Below are 6675 nucleotides of genomic sequence, written 5' to 3' on the forward strand. Positions count from 1 at the left end.
CACATTCTTAATATTGCAATACTGGAGGCGAATTGAGAGAAGCACCATTAAAAGTATACAGTAAGCATCTGCTATGTAGTAGGATTGGCACCATGCTGACTACAGTACAAAGTGTAAATGATCGTTGCCTCTGATAATTTATGGTCTAATTCACAAACCACTCTAAATCCCTCCTCATTTTACACATCTATGAATTAAAAGAAATTTCATTTTATTGTTTTATGGTTTGTATTTTTAAACATTCTACTTCTAAGTATCTGTCCACATAAGAGTTAAGTGTCAATCATTTTATTGTTAGGTGGTTTTTTGTTTTTTGGTGTTTTTTTTTTTTTTTGGTTTTGTCTCTCAGATTTCAGCTCTGCTATTTTATAAATTCGTTTTATTGAGATGTAATTTACATACCATAAAATTCAACCATTTAGAGTATACAATTCAGTAGTTTTTAGTATATTCGCTGCTATCTAATTTTAGAACAGTTCATCACCCCTTAAGAAACCCTGTTTCAATCATTACTCATTCCTGCTTTACCTCAGTCCTTAGGAATCACCATCTACTTTCTGTCTCCCTGGATGTGCTTTTTCTGCACATGTCGAATACGTGGAATCATACAATATATAGTCTGTTTCATCTAGTTTCATTCACTATGATGTATTTTCAAGATTCATCCATCTGGTAGCATGTATCAATACTTTGCTCTCTTTGTGGACAAATAGGACTGTATGGATATACCATATCTGTTTATCCATTCATCAGTTGACTGATAATGTAGATTGTTTCCACAGTTCAGCTGTTATAAACAATGCTGCCGTAAACATTGGTATACCAGTTTTTGTGCCGACTTATGTTTTCAATTGTCCTGGATACATACCTAGGAGTGACATTGCTGTGTCACATGGTAACACATACCTGTAAAAATTCCATCCTTCTTTAACAAAACATACACACACACAGAGGTTACAAATTTTATGAATGTCTTTGTCACACTAAGCTGGATCGGTATACAAGTTATTGTTCATTGTTATGTCTGATTGTTGGCAATTTAGCAACATTCCTGAATCCTTTTATTCTCTGACTAAGCCAATCGGACTGTGGCCTAGAATTACCAAAGGAAAGCCTCTGTGGGAAATACACACCATTGCTCCTGGATCGACAGTGGGATCCATGTGAACTTCGGCAGGTGTGAAGTTTTACAACAGCGTCTGAAAATTTTCCCGCAAATTATCTGCTTTGAGGCTAGAGACAGCCATAAACATACAGAGGGAATCCCTACATTTCCTGAAGATGCTTGAGTCTCGGAAAGCTGGCAGTGAACCTAAGAGTTAGAGGCTTTCCTGATCTTTACTCTTCCACCATACCCGATGGTTTTCCAAGTTTTGAATGCCTTGTATTACATCTCTTCCTGTTTGGATTACTTAGAGTCATTTTTATTTTTTTTCTTATTGACATCTGATATATCTGTGTTGGAGGCATTACCACACCCATATTTTTAAGTCCTATGAAATCAAAATTCTATCCACACGTTTAAGAGATTTTATTTTATTTTTAAAAATTTATTTATTTATTTGAGAGAGAGACAGTGAGAGAGACGAGAGCTCTCGAGAGCAGGGGGAGGGAGGAGGGGCAGAGGGAGAGCATCTTCAAGCAGACTTCCGCTGAGTGGGGAACCAACTCAGGGCTCTGTGTCAGGACCCTGAGATCAGGACCTGAGCCAAAGTCAAGAGTCAGACACTTAACTAACCGAGCCACCCACGTGCCCCTAAGAGAGTTTAGGTTAGACATTAACTAGTATAAGAAGCTTCCTCCTGCTGCCATCTCTCTTGCCTTGGCATTGCTGCTGTAGCTTCATCTAGATTGTCTGCGAAAGAAGGAAAGTTTTCTACTGGTGCTTCATGCTGCACTCACCACCTTAGTGCCTGTGGCATACCGAGTCCACTGCCTGGCTCTTGAAATATCACAACTTGTAGCATTTTCTTCCTGCTTTCATCAGATGTGTCTTCATGGACAACATGTGGGACCGTCTCTGATTTGTTATGGAAGGGCTCTGGTTACTTGTGAGACTTTATGGGAATGCATGGAGAGAGAGTATTCGTTTTCGGCTTTCACCTTTCAAAAAGAGTCTTTGGAGTGTTTTTTTCTGCTCATTTTGTTTTCAGCCAGTCGTCCAATTTCTTCTTTTATGATACATTCTGGTGCTACCACCAAGGCATGTAGAGAAATACATTGATAAAGGGGTTGTTATCTATAAATATACGTGTAATATAATAGATATCTAATATAATAAATACGCGTGGTTTTCTGAGAACCAGCTATGTTCCAGATACGGTATGATACATTTTACATAATACTGAGGGTATTTTTTAGTGCATATGTGTTCAAAGCACCATGCTAAGGAGTTTATAATCATTATCTTATTAAATCATAAAACAATTTGATGAAGTAAGTACTGTTATCATTTATATTTTACTGATGGAAAAATAGAATTAAAAAAAGGTTAAACAATATTTCCATAGTCAAAAGTTACTAGGTATTAGAACTAGGTGTCAAACCCAGGTCTGTGTGTCTTGAAAGCCCATATTTGTTATACTCCTTGATTCTCTGACCTGTATCTATGCATATAATAAAGAAGTTTATAGTCCTCTTCTGTATTATTCCAACCTGTCTTCCATTACCGCAGGGTGTTTTGTTTTGTTTTGTTTTTCTTTATTTTTAAAGATTTTATTTATTTATTTATTTGTGAGCTAGAGAGCATGTGCGCACACAAGTGGGGGGAGGGACACGGGAGAAGGCGAGAGAATCTCAAGCAGACTCCATGCTGAGTGCCGAGCTCCACCTGAGACTCGATCTCAGGACCCTGAGATCATGACCTGGACCAAGACCAAGAGCTGGGTGCTTAACCAACTGAGACACCCAGGTGCCCCTGTTCTGCTTTTTTCATATGCAAATAATATAGTCACGTCTTGCTCATAATTCTTCAATGGTACCCTATCACTTACATGATGAAATCTCTACTTTTGAGCACTGTTCAAAAGGCATTTTGTGCTTTGATTCCTTGAACCTCCTATTAAGTCTTAGTTCCCTCCATTTCCTCCAAACTATTACTTTCCCTAACGTCGTGTTTTTCCATTTGACTGGGATGCTTATATGACTAGCAAACTCTAATCATTCTTCGGGTCTTACCTCCAAACATCACCTTCCATGTGAAGGTTGCATGGATTTGATTTCTTCCGGAAGGCTTGGATAGAATGTCACCTCTACTGGCATATTGCTTCTTGCACACTTGTGTTAGCAAAGTATGCTTCTGTCTTAGGTGTGTTGTGAAGATTAAGTAAGATTGTCCTTGGAAGAGAGCCAATAGAAAGCTTTGACTACTAAGCATTATCTAAATATATAAAATAAGCACATTGTAATTTTACATATTTTTTATAACTTCTCATTTTTGGTTGTTCTACCTTTAATATTGTAAATTCTTTTACACAGGGCTTGTGCTAATGACCACAAAAGATGCTGGGAATATTCTAGGCATGGCTTATTGGATAACATTTACCGGTTGCTGAGACTCTCTAGTTGGTCACCAAACCAAATCTGAAAAGTTTTTAGGTCCTAAAATGAGAATAATTTGTAACGATAATGTGCATGTTGATTTGTATTCAAATAGTGTTATTGACTGGGAAGCACTGAGGTGAACCAGCGGGGCATCTCTGGTGCTGACAGAACAACCATAGTTTCAATTGCTTGGCTACTTAAAGAGCAGGGGTGCTAGGCCTCCTTTTGGGGAGAGCTTGATGGAGTTTGGAGCACAAACTCTTTGCCTGCTCTATTGGCTGCTGGGGCGACTGATGAAGGTACCATCTCTTCGCCAGCAAGAAAATGACAATACGGTGGTGCACTGACAGCCTGTTAAGATGCACAATAATTCCTACTCCTTGTGTTAGGAAAGCTCGTACAGTGTGCTCTCAGTGAAAGCTAACAATAACGTAGCCTCACGTTCTTTTTTTTTAAGATTTTATTTATTTATTTGACAGAGAGAGAAACAGCCAGTGAGAGAGGGAACACAGGCAGGGGGAGTGGGAGAGGAAGAAGCAGGCTCCCGGCAGAGCAGGGAGCACGATGCGGGGCTCGATCCCAGGACCCTGGGATCACTCCCTGAGCCGAAGGCAGACATTTAACGACTGAGCCAGCCAGGTGCCCCATAAAGTAGCCTCACGTTCTTAAACTAAAATGAGTATATGTGAATATGTCTTGTCATTGTCATCCTCACACATAAAAGAACCTGAGATCTATGACCTGAGTAACATACTCAGGCATTATTCATGCCCTATCTTTTTCTCTTTATAACCACAAATTCTTAGCAATATTCTTGTCCCGTACAGACATTGGGTGAAGATAAAAGAAAGTAAAAAAAAGCATCACACACACACACACACACACACACACACACACAGAATGAAGGAAAGGTGGGAAGGAAGGAAGGAAGCCTGACAACAATCGTTACTTTCCTGAAGAGGAAACCCTTAAAAACCTTACCATTCTTTATGTATTTATTCATGGAACAAATATTTACTTTGTGGCAATAGTAGTTCAGACATCTTACCATGTGCTGGGGGCCCTGCCTTCATGGGGACAGCAGAGGATAAACAAGAAACCAAATAAACTGGAAGACACCAGATAGTGGCGAGAGCTACATATAAAATTAAACAGGGTGATGGGCTAGGCAGTGCCTGGTGAATGGTCACTTTCGATTAGGTGGTCAGGGGAAGACTCCTTACCTTATTAGTGTGACTTAACACCTATTAGTGTGCTTTTCTGGGGGAGCTCACACTGCACCAGGGGCTGAGCAAAACAAAACCAAAAGTAGCCAAAGACAATTGCCCTCAAAAATATTAGTGACATTTGGGAAGAACTATGACCAATTTGATCCCAGAGAACCCGATCGGCTTCCTCTGTTTTGCCGCTCACACCATTCCCCCTCCCAACGTTGAGGCCTGGTCCAAATCCAGTCAAAACAGTTTCCATCACAACAAGATTGGTTCATGAATGTGGTGATTCACGCTGCCATCTGACTCTGCATTTGGCTCTGAGCAACGCTCCCAGGCATGGAGACATGGAAAGCCAGTGCAATTCAGATTTGAAAATACCATCAGTATTATGTTCACTAAACACTCTCATTTTTATCACAGTGTTTTTATTGATGGATATGAAAAGGAGAATTATTCTTATCACAACCAGATTTTAAAAAGAGTCAGTGAGAAGCAGCTGAAGTGCCTTGGAGTACCAAAGATATTTTGTTCTGTGTTGACAGCAAATGAAATAGTCATTTAGAAAAACTAACAGCATGTGGATTAAGTGGTCCACAAAACCTGACGCACCCAGGACATTCGAGTCATTGACACCTAGGAGGGCGGTTATTAAGCTGCAGTGTGCAGACAGCTAAATGTTCTCCCTCTGAGCTTTTCACGCAGGCTCATTGCCGAGGATGATATTCCATACGTAGGACAATGGTTTAGCTGATGCCCACAATCTGAAGGAAGGAAGAAACAGGTAACCAAGGTTAACTTAGTACTTTCGATGTGCTACTCAGGCAGTGTGCTAGGTACCATGTATGTACTTCCTCATTCCAGGTGTCCTTCCATTTCCGGCTGGACTCCTTCACCAGGGCATCAGCCTCCGCCTTCGATAAATACTCTTCAGTTATGTTCAAGTCTTCTGCAGCTTTTATTGGGATTTGGACGTGGAGGCTCGTTGGCCATAGCCACGGGTTGTCAGTACAGGAGAGCAGTGCGCACATCCCCACAAAAGAAGTAAATGCAAGCTCATATGGGGCTAAAGGTGCCTATCGACAGAATTTCCTTCTAGAAACTATATTTAGGAGACGGATAATTCTATAATATAACCTTATTCAAAATATATGTACATAACCTCTTTCACTAAAAAGAAAAAATAGGAAAGAGAAGAAAAAAACAAAGAAAGAAAGTAAACAAAGGATTCTGTCTTCTTGCCTCTGACTTATTTTTAAGCTTTTTATATGGTAAGCTCAACAAAGAAAAAATAGTGTCAATACTGCGAAGAGATGAAGGGAAGAGTCAAATACTGGAACATAGGTTGAGAGCCTTTGTGGCATACCCCCTTAGGCTAGGACATAAATTAAACCATTCCCCAAGGGTCGCCTCACAAGAGCAGACTGTCTATTAAGGTAAGGTTTAGAGAGCATCTTATTTATTGTCTGGGTTTTTGTTGCTTCCTTTTGTAACTAAAGCATACTGGACTTTTCCTCCCTGTATTTTCATTTGAACTAAGGTTATAAAAGTGATCTGAATTATATATTAGCCATTTACATCCTCATGGAATCTCTCCATATGACAAATTTGAAAGCGAATGATTATGTGAGGTATGTTTAGAATAGTAAAGCCATAACGGGAAATGTGAATTGCATTTTTGACATTTATCCGTAAGTTAATTACTCAACTATTCATGCATAAGTGGAAATCGTTGAGTTTTCTTCATATATTAGTTATTGACCAAAATCTTAATATTTAGATACACATCATTCCAGCATTATTTTCTTATGTGGTGTATACCTCCAGAAATAAAATATGAGCCTCTTGGGTAATTGAAAAAGCACTACATTTTATAATTATCAGATAAAGTCTAAGGAGATAAATATTGTCTTTAAAACTC

This window comes from Ursus americanus, chromosome 17 (genome assembly GCF_024610735.1).
Source record: "Ursus americanus isolate L20-20 chromosome 17, mUrsAme1.1.p, whole genome shotgun sequence".
Classification (NCBI taxonomy): domain Eukaryota; kingdom Metazoa; phylum Chordata; class Mammalia; order Carnivora; family Ursidae; genus Ursus; species Ursus americanus.